Source organism: Pistacia vera, unplaced genomic scaffold (genome assembly GCF_008641045.1).
Source record: "Pistacia vera cultivar Batoury unplaced genomic scaffold, PisVer_v2 Contig160, whole genome shotgun sequence".
Lineage (NCBI taxonomy): Eukaryota > Viridiplantae > Streptophyta > Magnoliopsida > Sapindales > Anacardiaceae > Pistacia > Pistacia vera.
This window is the reverse complement of record NW_022195685.1, coordinates 766,804-787,701: the sequence shown is the minus strand read 5'-3', so window position 1 is coordinate 787,701 and position 20,898 is coordinate 766,804. Positions and strand designations below refer to the sequence as shown.

Here is a 20,898-nt window from a genome sequence, read left to right as displayed (position 1 = left end):
TCCATAACCCCTAAGTCACAATGAAGTTATACTCTAATGAACCCTTTTATAATCATGCACAACATGCAATAAAATCCCTTCGTGGTCTAATCCCGATTAAGAACGTGTTCATGGTATGTCAATATCCTTGTCTTAATCTTATATCAAATTGATAATTAATACATTTGGAGTGTGTCACCATGAAACAACCTTTCAGTTAACATTTTATATACCCTAGCCGGAGATTTCCCTTTTCTAATGTATTTTGATATTTGTCTAAGAACTTGATATCAACCTATACCAAGTTAATAGATCTCATTTTGACTATCACTTGTCTTCACACATAAATTACTCATGGCCAAATCGGCTTTTTACACATGACATGATTAGCCTCGTGTTTATACACCGCATGAACCATATGCGTTTATGAATTTAAAATTTTTAAATTTACCTTGGTATATTCTTCCCAAACCTCTAAGGAATGTGTTGGAGTTTGGGACTCATGATCCCAACCGAACGTCGTGTGTTGAAATAATTTTTACCAAGCTTGATATACTTTTTTCAAGCAAAAGAACTTAGAAGATAAATGTGTGACGTTGAGTCTCTTCCCAGCCAATGATGATAAATCACCCAACATATTCTGGTAATCTATTGATTTAATAGAAGTACCGTGAGAAGTTTTTGCACGTTCAGACAACAGAACAAGAAATTTGCGGGTTATCTCAATGGACCAGTTGACATTATCACTCATCTAATAACAGTATGATGAGAACGAAAACCTAGATTAGGACATCGTAATAATCAGCAAACACATCACCAACAAACATATGCAAATTTAAACCTTATAAACTAAACAGAGAGAAATTGTTACCTTATTCAATCCAACACTACTTGAAATTGTTAGTGCAGGGGAAGCTACGGGCAGAGTTGACCAACATAGTGTATGACGACCTCCAAGTCTAGAAAAATGTCGAAACTTCTTCCTTTGCCAAAAGTGGTAATCAATCTTACGATAGGGGACAAAATTACATTGATATTTGTTCATATGATCATAATTTGTTGTTACAATCAAATTACAATGCCAAATCTGCAAAACAAATATATAACTTAGACAAATCCCAAAAAAAAAATTGGAATAATGAAACAAACACAAATCTTTACTATTACGTTAACAATTACACCTACTCAACCTAACAACACCAACTTCATTCAATTCTCTGTTTTCACTTTGTTCACTTCTTCCTTTGATATTCAACGTCAACCCACATAAAAAGTAAAGACAAAGTCATATTCAATTTTTATTTCTCCTTACCCTTACATAACAACAGAACAACATGTAATTTGTTGCTTGAATATTGCCCTCCTTAAATGACCTACATGCTCCATTTGGACTTCCGTAGCTAGCAAATTTTAACATAATTAAAAAAACAAACTAAACATTTATTTTTTTCTTTTTTCCTATTACTCTCCCTTTTCATTTTCTTTATTTTTTTCCCAATTTTTTTTTTCTCCTAAAAATTCTACATCTCACCGGCACACAACACTCACCGCTCACTCAACCCTCTACTGGCAAGCCACCCATTGCATCAAATTCTACCAAACCCCCACCAGTTGAACCCATTTTTAAGAGAGATAAATAGAAAAACATGGCTAAGATCCTCCCTAATATTTGATGATTCTAAAACTCTTAACTCAAAAAACACAGTTAAAAAGACAGTTTAAGCGCTTACGAATCTAAGCCGGAGCTGAGCCAAATGTGAGAAAAGCAGAGAGATGTGCACTAAAATAGTGAAGATCGGTTGGATCTGAGTTGGAACGTTGGTAGCGTAAGCTATGTTCACGGATCTTCTTCTTACAGATCTGAGCCAGGATAGAGAGACAGAGATAAGGGGAGGAAGCGAGTAGGCATCGCCTGGTGAAGGAGTGATGAAGAAGAAGAAGAGGAATGAAACATCTAATGCGTGAAGAAAGACGAAGAAGAATGTGTGTTTGTCAAAGAGATAGTAATAGATGAGAGAGACAAGTAATCAAACAGGAGAGAGGTAACGGTAAAAAAAAAAAATGGTAGAATTGGGTTTTCAAAATAGTGTTACTTGAATATTGCACCAAAGGTGTACTTTTGAAATAGGATAGAGAATACTATCCAAAATAGTAAACCAAACACCCACCATTATTGTCGCAAAACAAGGTTATCGGATAACTCATGTTCGGAACCACGTCAAGTTTAGCTACAAATTTGTGTATCCACACACCTTTTGTTACTTCTGAAGTGGCAATATATTCAACTTCTGTAGTACAGTTGGTAGTGGTCGACTGCTTGGAACTTTTCCAACTAACTACTCATCCATTACATGTAAAGATGAATCCGGATGTAGACTTTCTATCATCCACATCTGATTGAAAATCGGAATCTGAGTATCCCTAGATTTTCAATTCTGAACCTCTATAACTCAGTATTAAATCTTTAGTCTTTCTCAAGTCCTTAAAGATTATTTTAAATGCTGACCAGTGTTTCTCTCCTAGATTTGATTGATATCTCTCACAACACTTACAGCACAGGCTATATCCAGCCTTGTATATAGCATTGCGTACATAAGACTACCTATGGCTGAAGCGTAAGGTATATTACGCATCAACTGTCTCTCCTGATTAATCTTAAGTCTCATATCCTTAGAAAGATATAGTCCATGATCGCAAGGTAAAAAACCTCTTTTGGAGTCTTGCATGTTGAACTTTTTCAACATTTTTTCTATATACATGCTTTGAGATAACCGTATCAGTCCTTTCGCTCTATTTCCATAGATGCGAATTCCTAGGATGCAAATTGCTTCTCCCAAATCTTTCATTGAGAAAGCCTTTGACAACCACATCTTAACTTCGATCATCATGCCAATATCATTTCACATTAATAATGTGTCATCTACATATAATTTGAGGAAAATCATGACATGATCTTTTACTCATTTGCATCACATGGTTCATCCAGATTCCTTATGAAATCAAAAGTTTTGATCGTTTCATCAAATCGGATATTCTAGCTTCTGAAAGCTTGCTTCAATCCATAAATGAATCTATATAATTTGCACACTTTATGTCTCTCAATATTAGATACAAAACCTTCAGGTTGTTGCATATATATGTTTTTCTCAATAAATCCATTGAGGAATGTGGTCTTGACATCCATCTGCCAAATTTCATAATCATAGTGTGCTGCTATGGCTAGCATGATTTTGATGGATTTAAGCATTGCAACAAGCAAAAAAGTTTCCTTATAATCCAACTCTTGTTTCTGAGTATAATCTTTCACTACCAGTCTAGCTTTATAAGTCTCCACTTTTTCATCTTTGCCAACCTTTCTCGTAAAGACCCATTTACAACCAAAAGGAACTATTCCTTTTGGAGGATCAAGAAGCATCCAAACTTGATTAGCGTGCATAGATTCTATTTCATAATTAATCGCTTCTAGAATCGATATCTAATATCGCTTCATAAGTTTTAGGATCATCTCTATGATCAACTTCTCCCACTGAAAAAAAAAAATAGAACTTTTTCATGTAGAAAGTTATAATATTTCTCTGGAGGTCGAGATATTCTAGAAGATTTACGTGTTGAAACCGTTGTGTCATGCGTTAAAGGTTCTTGATCTAATTCACCTACTTGAGTATTGTCAATTTGAGACTCTTAGGAATATTCCTTGAGTTCAATTTTTCTTCCTACACCTCATTCTTCTAAGAATTCTTTCTCAAGGAAATCTGTGTTTCTACTGATTGATATTTCTTTGATCAGAAGGGAAGTAAAAATAATATTCTAAACTTTCTTTAAGATACCCTATAAACAGACCTTTTTCAGATCTTACATCCAATTTGTCTGTTTTGACAGTCTTAACATAAGCTGAACAACCCCATACTTTTAAATAGTTAAGACTAGGCGGTTTGCCATACCATACTTCATATGGTGTTTTTTAGACTGATTTAAATGGTGCTCTGTTTAAAATATGCACTGTTGTTTGTAGGGCATACCCCCACAAGTAAACTGGCAAGTCCGTTAAAGTTATCATCGATCGTACCATATCCAATAAAGTACGATTTCTCATCTCAGATACACAATTGTGTTGTGGCGTAAATGGAGAAGTTAATTGTGATATAATCCCATTTTATTTTAGAAAATCTAGAAATTTTGTACTTAAGTATTCACCTCCACGATCTGATTTCGTAGAATTTTAATACTCTTTGTTTCTCTACTTTATTCTTGAATTCTTTGAACTTTTCAAAAGATTCTTATTTTTATTTCATTAAATACAAATACTCATACCTTGAATAATCATCAGTAAAGGTAATGAAGTAGTGAAAACCTCCTCTAGTCATTTCATTAAATGGTCCACATATATTTGTATGCATTAATTCTAACAATTCTTTAGCTCTTTCCCCTTTACTCTTAAAGGGTGACTTAGTCATTTTTCCTTGAAGACAAGATTCACAGGTCGGATAGGGTTCTGAACCTAATAAACTTAAAAGTCCACTTTCTCCTAACTAGATTACTCTTCTGTCTCCTACATGACATAATCTATAATGCCAAAGTAATTTATAATTAATTTCATTTCGAGTTCGTTTTTTAGTTATAGAATTTCTTATGCTATGGTCATTTAATTCTAGTACATACAAACCATTTGTATTGATAGCTTTGCCAACAAGTTTATTTCTAAAATAAACTAGACATTCATTTCTATTGAACTGTAAACTGTAACCATATTTACATAATACAAAAACATAAATTATATTTCTAGTAGCTTTAGCAAAATACAGAACATTGTATAAATACAAAAAATGTCCTAATGGAAGCATCAAACTGCATGTTCCCATGGCTTCGACTACAACATTGGCTCCATTCGCCATTCTTAGCATGACTTGATCATTTGCTAGAGCAGAACTATTTTGCAAATCTTGCAAACAAACACAAATATGTGAAGTAGTAGTTGAATTTAATATCCAGGATGAATTATTTGAACTAACATTTAATTCAAATTCTATGACATAGCATTGGGACATACCTGATTCAGTCTTCTCAATGAGAAATGCTTTAATCTTCTTAAAACTTTCTAGATAGAGAGGACAATTCCTTTTCCAATGCCCATTTTCTTTGCACCAAAATCATTTGCTCTTTTCTTTAGATTTATTGGCTTGAGGTGCAGCCTTTTTCTTAAACCCATTTCCTTTGGGGTTTTGTTCCAAATTTCTTTTGGAATTTCATTGGCTTTTTCTTATTTGTCTTACTGGAAGAAGTCATACTAACAACCTCCTGCCTTTTGCCTTTTCTTTTTTTATCATAAAATTGTTAACTCTCATTCAACAAATCAGAAAGTTTTCTCTCAATCCTATTGAGATGATAATTATTGATGAAATGTGTGAAACTTGAAGGTAGAAATTAGAGAATTAAATCCACCTTAAGGGTGTCTGGCATTTCAATTTTCATGGCATATAATTGCCCCAAAATGTTAATCATCTTCATGACATGTTCTTCTGGTGACACACCCTCTTTCAACTTCATTTCGAATAAAGTTGAACTTAATTCATATTGTCTTATCCTTGAATTTTTACAGTACAACTCTTGTAACGTGAGGTAAATTTCATTAGCACTTTTCATGTTTTCACACTTTCTTTGGAGTTCATCACTCATCAATGCCATCATATAAGAGCGAGTTCTAAGTTCATCACCCTTCCATTTTTTATATTCGTTACGCTCATTAGAAGGAGCATCAGAAGGAGGAGTGTCAGGTAGAGACGTTTCTAAAACGTAGGCTGTGTTTTCTAAATTTAATATTATTGTCAGTTTCCTCAGCCGATCATTAAAATTCTCACGGCCAACTAACTTCTTGTTCTCATCTAGGATTTTCAACAATAGATTATTCATCTTTTTACAGTTTTATATTTTATGAGAGATACTACAAGGAAATTAAAAAAAAAAAAAAAATATATGAGTGTTTTCACATATATCTTTTATTAAGCTAATCTAATTAGCTCCCACTAGTCTAATTAACTCCCACTATTTTATTCAAATCTTATAATTCCCTAGATGAAGATTCAGAAATTTCGATGGATTAATTTCTAATTGGGAATCAAATTCTTATCAAACTTAATGTAACCTTACATAATAGAAATCTTGGTTAATTAAACCTAATAAGTAAAAAACTATTTTTATTTTATATCTCCATATAAAGTTTGATTCAATTTTTTGCCTCTAGTTTTCGGATACCTCGCATAATAAAAATCTTGGTACCTTGGACTAGTCAAATCTGATCCATTATGCTTTCTCAAAATAGAATTCTCATAATGCCCTCACATAATAGAAATCTTGGACATAATGTGAATTTATATTCAAGAACCAAGACAACCAATTCTAAGCAAAAAAATTAATATCCCTCACATAAAGAAATCTTGAGATATTTAATTTTATCACAAAGAATCCAATTGACCCATAATGAAAGGCTTTGACTTAATATTTTAATTAGAGAAGATTTAAATATTATGTTTGTTTTAGGTTAATGTTTTAATATATACCCTATACATATCCACCATATGTATCAACTAAATATAAAACATAAACCCCAAACTACAAACCTAAAACTAAATGTCATGCCATAAATTTAACTTTGAACACTTCATATAAATATTAAAACTTAAACTATAAAAAATGGTATAATTAATTTGCATTAAACATACAAGCGTATTACATGCTTCAATATGACATCACATGTTATCAAACATAACAAATATGCATTATGTTAATATAACACACATATCCCAGTATCGATTATATTTAATAAATTGTCCATTAATAATCATTAATTAAAAAACAATTCATTAAACCTTAGGGCATTATGTAACATTTACACAAAATAAACAATTATATAACCAACATTTGGCAATTAAAAATTGGTGGAGTAAATTTCGGCTTATCTTATAAGACAACATGGCATGTTAATATACATTAATTCAATTAATCTTATCAAACACATGATTAACAATTAAACTGTGTTCACACTATTTTTCCATGTTTTTGGCACAAAAACAATTTTACCCTTAACTCTTTAAGGCAAATTATCTTAATACCCTTTATTGTCCATTAAATCTCATATTTAACAAACACAATTTACTATAAAACATTATGCCAAATAAGATCAAATAAAATCAAATAACCCTTTTTGCATCAAATCAATATTTATGCAACATGTCTCTCATGACCTAAATTCAACTCCATGCATCCAAAATTATTCTAATCACCATTAAAACATCATAAAATTTGTATTGTCTAAACAAGCATGCCAATTAATCAACAATTAATTTACAAACTTGTCATGACCAAAGTTTTGCTAGTCAACTAACATGATGAAATTCAACTTTTATGGCATATAAAGGATACACATGTATGGATCTACAACTTTTACAAAGCAAGTTAACATATAACTTCAAAAATCAAAATTTGAAAAATTACACAACATTATTCAACATTTGAACATGGATTTTTTGGCTAATCTTAGACAAACAAGATTCAAATCCTTAGCTCTGATACCATTTGAAAGACGAATTATATAGAAGAACATGAATTGGAAGCATATATCAAATAAAATTCAAAAAACTTGAATTAAATAAGGTAAAAACTTGTTACCTTAGTTCGTTAGTAGCTAGGATATCTTCCAATTTTAAGAGAAATTAGCAAAAGAAAGTCCACACGAAGTTGAAAGGAGAATTCAATCGAGGAGAGAAAAATGCTAGGGTTTTTCAATTTTTCATTATATTAAAAATTGAATATCATTTTCTTTATATAGGTGAGCTAATAAACAATTCAATAATTGTTCAAGGATGCCCTTATGCAATTTCATAATTTTTTTAGGGTTATAACTAATTCCATAATTATGAAATTGGATTAACATTTAATCATAATTAATAATTTAACTTTTAAATTGTTTACATAACAATTTAACCTTTAAATCCGATTTAATATAAAGAAAATGATTAGTTGTGAATTTGAATTTCATTTAATTCCAATTAGCAATTTAACTCTTAAATTATTCATAATTATTAATATAACCCTCCATTATATCTAATTTAATGATAATAATGTAAATAATTTTATAACCCTTGGTAGGTGCTCGCCAACCTTGGATAATCAACTATCTTTGGCTATTTCTCCGTTCTTTTTAGTTTTTATGTGTGACCTCTTAGGTTCACTGTAGCCTAGCCATGGGCCTAATATCGTAGTATATTCCGATATGTTTCGTCATAATTCTTTATGACCAAAACTCCCACCGATTATGGTAGGCATCTAACAATGTTCCATAACCCCTAAATCACAATGAAGATATACTCTAATGAACAATTTTATAATCGAGCACAGCGTGTAATATAATCTCTCTATTGTCTAATCCCGATTAGAAACAGATTCATGTTATGTCAAAATCATTGTCTTAATCTTATATCAAATTGACAATTAATACATTTATAACGTGTCACCATGAAACAACCTTTAAGGTAACATTTTATATACCCCGACCGAAGATTTCCCTTTTCCAATGTATCTTGACATTTGTCAAAGAACTTGATATCAACCTATACCAAGTCAACAGATTTCATCTTGACTATCACTTGTCTTCACACATAAATAACTCATGACCAAATCGGCTTTTTACACATAACATGATTAGTCTCGTGTTTATACACCGTATGAACCATATGCATTTATGCGGAATCCAACCGTGATATCTCAAGTCTAAGGATTAATAATACTCCAGTACGATCTTATGATGCATCATTGACTACATTCTAAATGTCCATATGATTTATCATAAATGGTCATATTCGATAAACTGTTCACTAACCGCTTATCCATGCTAATGCCTTAGTGATATAACTTTTATAATCACCCATACTAATACCATCGCATGATATTCAACAGAGACATTCAACATGCCTACTATGTAATATTATTGCCTAATTAGTATTACCTATGTAGGGAATACTTTGATGATTTTGATCTTCTAAAGATTTGTATTATCGGGACATTTCACACACACACACATATAAGTTTCATCAACCCTAAGTGTTATCAATTTTAGTCATAAGGGAGATTTTTTTTCCTTACCTTAGTATTCAAAGCACAAAGACACTCCTCCTTAGCTCCAATGGTTCACCCTTTCTACCTTACACACATAACCACTTATGAATTTCTCTTTTAACTAAAACTCACAACAAACTGGGATTTTAAAAGTCACCTTAAACGTTGAAATTGAAGTACTTTAAGTGTGGATGGTGATCTCCTTCAAGATTCAACTTGAAATCCTATGAAAATTTTGAGAGAGAGAAAGCTTGAATTAAAGCCTTTAATGGAGGAAAATAAAATTTGAAGAAGAAAGTTTGGTGTTCCAAGAGTGTTGGCCGACTTAACCCAAAAAAAAATCTTATAAATATTTCATTTTTTTTTTTTTTATTCCTAAATGGGATTGGCCATATAAGTTAGACATATGGGGTCCATTTGGTATAAATTTTGCATATAAGGGCATTTTGGTCATTTTTATTACAACATAATTATTACACTCCTTTAATGCCATTTGACTTCTCTTTTTTGTTTAATGACCAAGTAATTACATAAGCTAATTATCTAATTTACTCATAATACACTTTTATGGATACTTGATTCCTATAAATTATTGTAAAAAGACTATTATACCCCTTAGGAACCGTTTATACCGTTTAACCACACTAACCTCTTTCATGACCTTTTAACCATATTTCATTTTAGATCTTCCTAGACTACAAAATGTTATAATGCCATTTGGGTGATTGTAGATAGATTGCCTAAATCTGCTTATTTCATTCTAGTTATAGACAAGATCTCCTCTGATCCACTAGGTCGATTATATGTCAAAGAAATAGTAAGATTACATGGAATACCCAGTAGTATTGTTCAGACAGGGATGTGAAATTTATGTTAGTATTCTGGAGTAGCATGCAGAAGGTACTCGATACAATGCTTAATTTCAGCACAGCCTATCATCCTCGGATGGATGCACAGACAGAAAGAATGAACCAAATATTGGAGGATATGTTACGGGCTCGCTGTATGGATCACAAGTTAAATTGGTGTGACATTCTCCCTCTAGTTGAATTCGCTTATAACAATAGTTATCAAGCAACCATTAAAATGGCACCATATGAAGCCTTGTATGAAAGGAAATGTAGGTCATCGTTGCATTAGAATGAATTGGGAGAAAAAGATACATTAGCTCAAGCTCTCAGTCCAAAAATGACACAGAAGATGATAGAAGATGTAAAGCTGATCCGAGAGAGAATGAAACAAGCATAAGACAGATAGAAAAGTTATGCAGATCCAGAAAGGAAGAATATAGAATTTCAAACAGGAGAAAAGGTATTTGTAAAAATCACTCCTTATAAGAAAGTGATGAGATTTGGAAAGAAAGGAAAGTCTGCTTCTAGCTACATCAATCCACTTGAAGTGATAGAGAAAGTTAGCGAGATGGCATATACACTTGCATTACTAGTCAGTATGGACCTAATACATAATGTGTTCCATGTTTCCTTGTTGCGAAAGTATTTTCATGATCTTTCTCACATACTTCAAGTAGAAGAAGTAGAGCTAAAAGATGACCTAATTTATGAAGAATGTCCAGTTCAAATTCTAGATAGAAAAACTAAGGAACTCTGAAACAAGAATGTATCGCTTGTTAAAGTATTGTTGAGGAATCATAATGTTGAAGAAGCAACATGAGAGGTTGAGAAAATCATGAAAGAAAAGTATCCAGATCTCTTCAATTAAATTTCAAGGACGAAATTCTTATAAGGAGAAGAGGATTGTCAACCCCGCGTCAGCGTTTCGATGCTATAAGGTATGTAATTCTACCCTTAAAATGATTTTTTTAATCAATAAAAGGGTAAAATAGTTATTTTTCCCTTTTTATGAGACATGAATGTTGTAAAGTGTTAGGAATTGATGATACTAATAAGAAATATGGTTAAAGGGTCATGAAGGAGATTAGTAAGGTTAAACAGCATGAACGGTTCCCATGGGGTATAATGGTCTTTTCACAATAATTTATAGGAATCAAGTATCCATAAAAATGTATTATGGGTAAATTAGTTAATTATCTTATGTAATTACTTGGTCACCAAGTAGAAAAGAGAAGTCAAATAGCATTAAAGGAGTGTAATAATTATGTTGTAGTGGAAATGACCAAAATGCCCTTATATGCAAAATTTATACCAAATGACCCGTATATCTAACTTTTGATGGCCAATCCCATTTGGGAATTAAAAAAATGAAATGTTTATAAGATTTTTTTTGGTTAATTTTGCCAACACTCTTGGAACACCAAACTTTCTTCTTCAAGTCTTATTTTCCTCCATTAAAGGCTTTAATTCAAGCTTTCTCTCTCAAAATTTTCATAGGATTTCAAGTTGAATTTTGAAGGAGATCACCATCCACACTTAAAGAACTTCAATTTCAAGGTTTAAGAAATGGTGAACCTTTGGAGCTAAAGAGGAGTGTCTTTGTGCTTTGAATTCTACGGTAAGGAAAAAAAATTTCTCCCCTATGACTAAAATTGATAACACCTAGGGTTGATGAAACTTACATTTATTTATGTTAATTTGAGTGTGATGCTATGTTTTGGTTATGGATTATTTAAATGGGTGTGTTGATTGGTGTATGTGTGCATATAGACAATGATTATGCCGATTAGGAGATTTGTAGTTGGACGATGTCTTGGCACATTTTGGTTTAGTAAAAAGGAGGTTTTTATGGCATTTTATACTTAGAGTGATATGGAAAATATTACGAATGTGCAAACGAATGTAACATGGTTACAAATGAATAGAATTCGGATTTGGCTTTTTAAGACTTATACTGTACATGCTTCGCTGAATCAGTCATAACTGAAGTTATAAAAGTCAGATTGAACTGATTCTTGAAGTATTAAAAATTTGAGAAATAGACCTAAAACTTTTTATGTTTTAGCCAAGAATCAATTCGAATTGGAAGATGAGGAAAAAATTGCTTGAAAAGTGACGAACTGTATAACATCCATCTCCTTAATAAAAATTCACATCCTTTTTATAATGTCTAATAAACCACTAGATAATCATAAGGTCTAAAAAAAAATTGATAAAAGGCACCTGTTGAAATTCCTTGTGTTTTATGAGAAATCAAATTAATTAAATTAATGAATTTAATAGGAAAATATTCATGTCAAGGAATTTTGCAAAATTGATTGATGAATTGTGCAATTGGCCAAGGATACATGTTAAATGAATGAATAGTATGATTGAGTGTGGGAGATGTATCTCATATGTTTGCATCCATAATGATAATGCATATAGCTTATTTAGTTGACTTATGAAATATTAAAGAATGAAATCCATGAGTCTCTTGAGGTGTAAACCAAGATCAAAGGAATAGAATCTTTGTGGAAACCATGAGTCTTTTGAGGTGACGACTAAGAACAAGGTAATGGTTCAAATGAATCCGATCGGATAATAAAGACTAATGCAAAGGTCAAGTACAAAGACAAAAGAAATAGACATGTCATGTTTATGAATATTGCATAATTCATAAATGTTATATGTTATATTATGTATGGTTATGTTATGACTTATGTTCATGAGGAAAGTCCAAAGTGTATGATATGTTTTATGAACTTGATAATGTCAATGAATGAAGGCCATGTCTTGTAAATAGGTAATGTCCTAAGTAATATGCTTGTATAATGAACCTTAATAGTTTATAAATAGCCATATCCCCTTACTAAACGATTAGTGCTCACCCCACGAAATTTTTTAAAATGTTTTGTAAGTAAGTATTAAAGCTTGAAGCTGGGAGAGGCTACTAGGGAATGACATATGCATGAAGGAATGCTTTTGCTATGTTTTAAATTTTGACGTAAAATAGCATCAAATGGTTTTTGGTTTATGGATATTGGAGTAAATATGTTTTAATAAACCTAGTATGACCATTTCTTTGACAAATGAATGAAAAAGGTTAAATGATTTAGTAAATGATATTATATACTTATGTTATTAACTCCGTAGAAAGCTAATTTTCTTGAATCATTTTATGGATATAAGATGTTTTATAATATGTTAAAGAGAGAGAGAGAGAGAGAGAGAGAGAGATAAAACAAACAAAAGCATAGGTTTTAAAACAAACTCATTTCTTAGGCATGTCTTTTCTAGGTTCTCAATAGCCAAGAGATTCAATGGAGGGTTGTATTAATGATTATGAATAATTTAAGAGTTCAATTGCTAATTGGAATTAAATGGAATTCAAATTCACAATTAATCATTTTCTTTATATTAAATTGGATTTAATAATGGGTTGTAATTGTAAACATATAAACAATTTAAGGGTTCAATTGTTATGTAAACAATTTAAGAGTTAAATTGTTAATTATGATTAAATATTAATCCAATTTCATAATTATGGAATTAGTTATAACCCTCAAAAACTTATGAAATTGAATAAGGGCATCCTTGAACAATTATAGAATTGTTTATTGGCTCACCTATATAAAGAAAATGATATTCAATTTTTAATATAATGAAAAATTGAAAAGCCCTAGCATTTTTCTCTCCTCAGTTGAATTCTCTCCTTCAACTTGGTGTGGACTTTCTTTTGCTAATTTCTCTTGAAATTGGAAGATAACCTAGCTACTAAGGAACTAAGCTAACAAGTTTTTACCTTATTTAATTCAAGTTTTTTTAATTTTATTTAAAAACCCTAATATGCATAGTATAGTCAATAGTGATATATGCTTTCAATTCATGTTCTTCCATGCAATCCGTCTTTCAAATGGTATCAGAGCCAAGGAATTGATCATTGTTTGTCTAAAATTAACCACAAAAATTCATGTTCAAATTTTGAATGATGTTGTGTAATTTTTCAAATTTTGATTTGTGAAGTTATATGTTAACTTGCTTTGTAAAAGTTGTAGATCCATACATGTGTACACTTTATATGCCATAAAAATTGATTTTGATCATGTTAGTTGACTAGCAAAATTTTGGCCATGACAAGTTTGTAAATTAATTGTTAATTAATTGGCATGCTTGTTTAGACAATACAATTTTTATGATGTTTTAATGGTGATTAGAATAATTTTAGATGCATGGAGTTGAATTTAGGTCATGAGAGAAATGTTGCATAAATTTTGATTTGATGCAAAAAGGTTTATTTGATTTTGTTTGATCTTATTTGGCATAATGTGTTATGATAAATTGTGTTTATTAAATATGTAATTTAATGGACATTAAAGGGTATTTAGATAATTTGCCTTAAAAAGTTAAGAATAAAATTGTCTTTGTGCCAAAAACATGGAAAAGTAGTGTAAACACAATTTAATTGTTAATCATGTGTTTGATAAGATTAATTGGATTAATGTATATTAATATGTCATGTTGTCTTATAAGATAAGCCTAAATTTTCTTCACCAATTTTTAATTGTCAAATGTTGGTTATATAATTTCTTATTTTGTGTAAATGTTATATAATGCCCTAATGTTTAATAAAAAAAATTTTAATTAATGATTACTAATGGACAATTTATTAAATATAATCGATATATAGGATATGTGTGTTATATTAACATAATGCATATGTGTTATGTTTGATAACATGTGAAGCCATATTGAAGCATGTAATATGGTTATATGTTTAATGCAAATTAATTATGTCATTGTTTATAGTTAAGTTTTAATATTTATACTCGGTGTTGAAACTTAAATTTATGGCATGACATTTAGTTTTAGGTTTGTAGTTTGGGGTTTATGTTTTATATTTAGTTGATACATATGATGGATATGTATAGGATAGATATTAAAACATTAACCTAAAACAAAACCTAATCTTTAAATCTTCTTTAATTAAAATATTAAGTTAAAACCTTCCACTATGGGTCAATTGGATTCTTTGTGATAAAATTAAATATCTTAAGATTTCTATTATGTGAGGGTTATTAATTTTATTGCATAGAATTGCTTGTCTTGATACTTGAATATAAATTCACATTATGTCCAAGATTTCTATTATGTGAGGGTATTATGAGAATTCTATTTTGAGAAAGCATAATGGGTCCGAATTGACTAGTCCAGGGTACTAAGATTTCTATTATGTGAGGTATCCGAAAACTAGAGGCAAGGAATTGAATCAAACCTTATATGGAGATATAAAAGAAAAATAGTTTTCTACTTATTAGGCTTAATGAACCAAGATTTCTATTATATAAGGTTACATTAAGTTTAATAAGAATTTGATTCCCCATTAGAAATTTAATCCAACGAAATTTTTGAATCTTCATCCGGGAAAGTATAGAATTTGAATAAAATAGTAGGAGCTAATTGGATTAGTGGGAGCTAATTAGATTAGCTTAATAAAAGATATATGTGACAAAACACTCATAATTTTTTTTTTTTTAATTTCCTTGCAGCATCTCTCATAAAATATAAAACCGTAAAAGATGAATAATCTATTGTTGAAAATCCTAGATGAGAACAAGAAGTTAGTTGGCCGTAGTAATTTCAATGATTGACTGAGAAAACTGACAATAATATTAAATTCAGAAAACGCAGCCTACATTTTAGAAACGCCCTTGCCTGAACCTCTTCCTTCTAATGCTCCTTCTGATGAGCATAACGAATATAACAAATAAATGGAAGATGAACATAGAACTTGCTCTTTCATCGATGAGTGACGAATTCCAAAAAAAGTGTGAAAAGATGAAAAGTGTTAATGAAATTTACCTCATGTTACAAGAGTTGTACCGTGAAAATTTGAGGATAAGGCAATATGAATTAAATTCAACTTTATTTGGAATAAAGTTGAAAGAGGGTATGTCACCAGAAGAACATGTCATGAAGATGATCAACATTCTAGGGCGATTACATGCCATGAAAATTGAAATGTCAGACACCCTCAAGGTGGATTTAATTCTCTAGTCTCTACCTTCAAGTTTCACACCTTTCATCAATAATTATCATCTCAATAGGATTGAAAGAAAACTTCTTGATTTGTTAAATGAGATTCAACAATTTTATGATCATGAAAGAAAAGGCAAAAGGCACGAGGTTGTTAATATGCTTCTTCCAGCAAGACAAAGAAGAAAAAGCCAATGAAATTCCAAAAGAAATTGGAAACAAAACGCTAAGGGAAAGGGGTTTAAGAAAAAGGTTGCACCTCAAGTCAATAAATCTAAAGAAAAGGGCCAATGATTTTGGTGTAAAGAAAATGAGCACTGGAAGAGGAATTATCCTCTATCTACAAAGTCTTAAGAAGACTAAAGCACTTCTCATTGAGAAGATTGGATCAAGTATTTCCCAATGCTATGTCATTGAATTTGAATTAAATGTTAGTTCAAATAATTCATCCTGGACATTAGATTTAGCTGCTACTTCACATATTTGTGTTTGTTTGCAAGATTTGCAGAATAATTCTGCTATGGCAAAAGATCAAGTCATGCTAAGAATGGCGTATGAAGTAAATGTTTACCCTTCAATTCAAGTTAGTCCCAACGGTTTCAAACCTTTCAATTAACCCCCTGAGAATCCTTCAACCAATTACAATTTAAAATAAGACCCAAAACCCAATCAACACAACTTTTGGGGCCTTATTAACAATGGGCTAGTCCGCTTATTAAATTAAACCCATCAATTAATAAATAACTCAAAAGTCCAACTCTTTCAATTAACCAAACACTATTGGGCCCAACTACTTCAATTAACCCCATTAACTCCAAAGCCCAAGTGATTCAATTAAACTCATTAACTCCAAAACCCAATCATTTCCATCAATGTTCCGAAAACCAAACCGGGCCTTGACCCGTTCAAGGGTCTGGTTCCCGAATTGACCGATTGGATCGATCGGTTGGACTGTATCCTGTAAAATTCTTTTTAGTTCCTAAATGTTTGAAATTCATCAAAAACACCCCTAAATAATTACAAATGACTCCCTTAAGGTTTGAAATCTATCCAAAACACCATGTCGCGCAAAGAGACTAGTGAGTGGTGGCGACAGCAACATTCGACGGCCAATCAAAGTTTGGAATCATGAGGCTTTTGATGTATAGGTGCCGACGAATCTTATGGTGGTGTTAAGGGGTTCTACCAACTCCTGAATTTGCCAGAATCAAGAAGAAAGGCCGACGGTTGCGTGAACAATAGGTGGACGACGATCGACGACCAATCAAAGTTTGGAATGATAGGGTTTTTGATGTAGAGGTGTCGACAAATCTTATGGTGTTGTTAGGGAGTTCTAACGGCGTCAGAATTTGTCGAAATCAAGAAGAAAGGCCGACGGTTGCGTGAACAATAGGTGGACGGTGAGCTACGAAAGGCTGGACGACGGCTACTGAAAATGGATGGGTTTTGTCATGGAGATGCTGTCAAGTCTTATGGTGGTGTTATCTCCCTCGAACGATACTGAAATCCAACGGGATTGACTAGCGATTCGATCGCTATTCGACACTATTCTAACGGTCCAATTGTAGCTCAATCCGGTTTGATTAAGAATATCGGTTTTCAGAGGAAATCGGACTGAAGATGATGCCAGTTCTCGATCAAACCAATCCGATCGATCGGTCCAGTCCGATTTTCTGAACACTGATTTTCATCCCATTATTTTAATTAATAAAACCCAACAACACTTCAAACCCAAATCCTATATCCATCCAATTGTTCAATCCATAAAAATATATATTTGCCAACCACCATCACATGCCTAACTCGGCTCAACTGTTTCCAAATAAACAAAAGTAATAAAGCCCAACACCCTTTATTGAACTTAAACTCTACACCTTCAAAATCTATCCATTTCTTTCATGAGGCTGGCAATCATTTGTATTCACAAGACAAGTGAGGGTAGAGGTATATGGACGTTGAAATGGAACGTGGCACTCTCCAAAATAAAATGAATATTTAATCAAACCTATTATATTTTCACCAATTAAACGAGGTCAATTAAGCTTGCTCATCACCTACCAAATTTCCCCAATTTAACCTCCACCATTGTATTTCATACAACACTCCTAACCATCCATTCCATCATACCAGCCCCATCTATTGGCTAGATTTTTGTTCCCATCTCAATCAATCCAAAATCAAGCTCATTATACAATATCCAAAATATATATACACATAAATACATCACTAAGTTGCAAACATAAAATCTTTAACTCTACGAGAGTACCCGCCAATTTAGAATGCATTTTTCATCACCAAAACACACATCAAACGCTACAATAAGCTTCCAAGCATTACATACAATAGAAAATCAGTTTCTAGCAAGGAAATTTTGGTAGATCCGCTCACCTTTTAGAAGTTGAATCCTTGATCCGAAGAAGGATTGAAATCCTCTAATGGTGCCCTCACTTCCCTCCCTATATACAAATCCAATAAATCCTCCATACACAAGTCCCCCTAAGGTAACACATCAATATAAAAATCATTGGACACTTCATACACCAAAAGATCAACCTAACTTCTTCTTTAACAAAACTGTCTCATAACCGATCATTGGTTGCTCTCGGATTTTTCATAAAAATTACATTCATCAATTTTAGCCATAATTTTAATGGAGCATTCCAGATACACATAAGTTATTCCCATAATTTTCTCAAGCCATTCCAGAATCAATAACTATTTAAAACATAATTTTCTTTTAACTCATTCAAAACTGCCAACTGTTACCAGAATTGAGGTTACTGACTTGTAAAATTCGTAACAATTTAACCTTTAATCGACACCTCACGAAACTCTCCAGAATTAAACTAGACACATATATGATTCACCAAAATTTAAAATCACTCAATTTGGATAAGAACAGATGCATCAAATCATTTTCCAAAAATACACGTTCTGCAGAAAACAAAAATTCCAGAATTGCTGGGAAAATTTCAAAAATCCATATAAAATTTAATACTTTGAGTTTTTTAGTGAAATAAATTTCTAAACACTCCTCAAGAAATCTACAACATAATATCAAAAATTCAGCTTCAAACAGCAACCCAAAATATGTAAACAATTTTCGAAATTCCAGATGGTTAGATTTTTGTATAGTAAACTCTTATATCAAAAGTCATATCTTTCCATTTTTTTAAGAACAACATATATGTTTAACCACATAAAATTATTGAAATTAATCTCCCTATTTAGTTCAATCTCATGCTATTATATTCAATTATAACCAACACAAATCAAATGAGCTAAAACTCATCAAAGAGAGAAATTTTTAAGCTTTACTCACCTCCCCTGTGCTTGATCTTCCTCCACTCTTTCCGATCACCGAAGTTTTGCTCGTCGGCAGCCACTTTTCCAGCCACCTCAATCTCTCTCTTCTCTCCTCTCTCTCTCTCTATACTCGCATTTCACCTATCTCTCCCTTCTTTCTTTTCTTTCTTTTTTTATCTTTTCTTCCTCTTCTCTTCTTCTCCTTTCTCTCTTTTTTTATCTTTTCCTTCTCTCCTTTTTCTTCTCTCTTTTCCTCTCTTTTCTTTCTTCTTCGCCGTTTTTTTATTCTTTGAAAAACTACTGTTCATCAAAATATGGCAAGTCCCCACTTTTTTTGTCTTGACCTTTACTCCCTCAAATCTTTCAAATTCTTACACTTTACCCCCAAAATCTTAAAATAAAATTCCGTAAAAATACGGGGTATTACATGTTAATCTCCAAATATTTATCTACCAGACTCCACTCTCTTGGTAATTGTCTTGTTTCTGGTCAGTTTCCTCCATGCCCTCCTCCATATTCCAGAAAAACCTCGAAGACTCCACTCCACTTTTTAAGAAGTCTTTCTAGCTTAACTTGGTTCTTTTTTTCCAAAAAATCCCTTCATTTTAATCCACTTTAAACTTGGAGGCCGATGGAAAGAAGGGCATTTTTTCTGGTTCTCTTCTGTAATCCGACTTCATGTGCATACCCACATACTCTGGATAAATAATTATAATGTAAAGAGATTGAAGAACAGGACAGCAACTAGGAGCCAAGCCGAACCTTCAAATGCTTCAGATTGCAAAAGTGTGGGCAAATGATCCATGAAATTTATTGCATATTGCAAACTCTGCAACAACAAAAAAAGGATCATAAATAAATTCTGATAAAATTAATTCATCCCAAACAGATGATAATAAAGAAATTATTTCACCTTAATAGTTCGTTCTTTGGTTGAGACCCTCAACTTTTCGAAAATTTCTAATTAATTTACGAACAGAGAGACCTCTTATTTCATTGTCTCACCTCCACATCTGATTCCAACTGTAGCTACATTCAAATTGGGGAAATTCTCTATTTCAACTGTATGTGCCTCTATTTGACAGCTGATTAAAATCCTCAACATTTGGACTGTTCAACAGTTGTTCACAAAAGTTCTTGCCCCTTTTTTTTTCCTATATAGACGCATGCTCTTCAGCTTCGGGAAACAAAAAAATTTAGGAAACCGGAGAAAACGTTGGAGAATCTTCAGCTTCACTAGCGTTTTAAAAATTTAATAAATATTAAATATTTTTTATTCAATATAAAATATAATTGTTTTTAACGCGTTCTAAGTTTTTGAAAATCTTTATTGTCAATATTGTTAAACAAGTCAAATAAAAGAAATAATACTGTTATGCCTGAAAAAGTAGGGTTGACATCAGCATGAGATGGTCAGAACTTGAAAAAGTTTTTCGACCGTTCAGATGCACCCACGTCGTATAATGACGTAAGCGGCATGCCCCTGTCAGTGCAGTGGGTGAGTGTCAGGTTAGCGGATGGTTGGAAATCGTCCATGCGTCCAATCCCCACATAAGTCGAGAAAATCACTCAAGCAAGTGAACAATAGGACGCAGAGAAAGATTTGCACAGTATCCACCCACTTGCAAATTTAGTAATC

At 32.0% G+C, this 20,898-nt stretch overlaps 1 long non-coding RNA gene across 1 annotated transcript; it reads right to left on the bottom strand.

Moving 5' to 3' along the window:
* Nucleotides 1–436: 436 nt before the first annotated feature.
* LOC116125209 lies at nucleotides 437–19,425 on the bottom strand. The gene is made up of 4 exons (XR_004127297.1): nucleotides 19,276–19,425; nucleotides 18,342–18,449; nucleotides 851–1,066; nucleotides 437–730 (listed from the first exon to the last, which is right to left on the bottom strand). It is a non-coding gene; the product is annotated as an uncharacterized LOC116125209 (long non-coding RNA).
* Nucleotides 19,426–20,898: the final 1,473 nt, after the last annotated feature.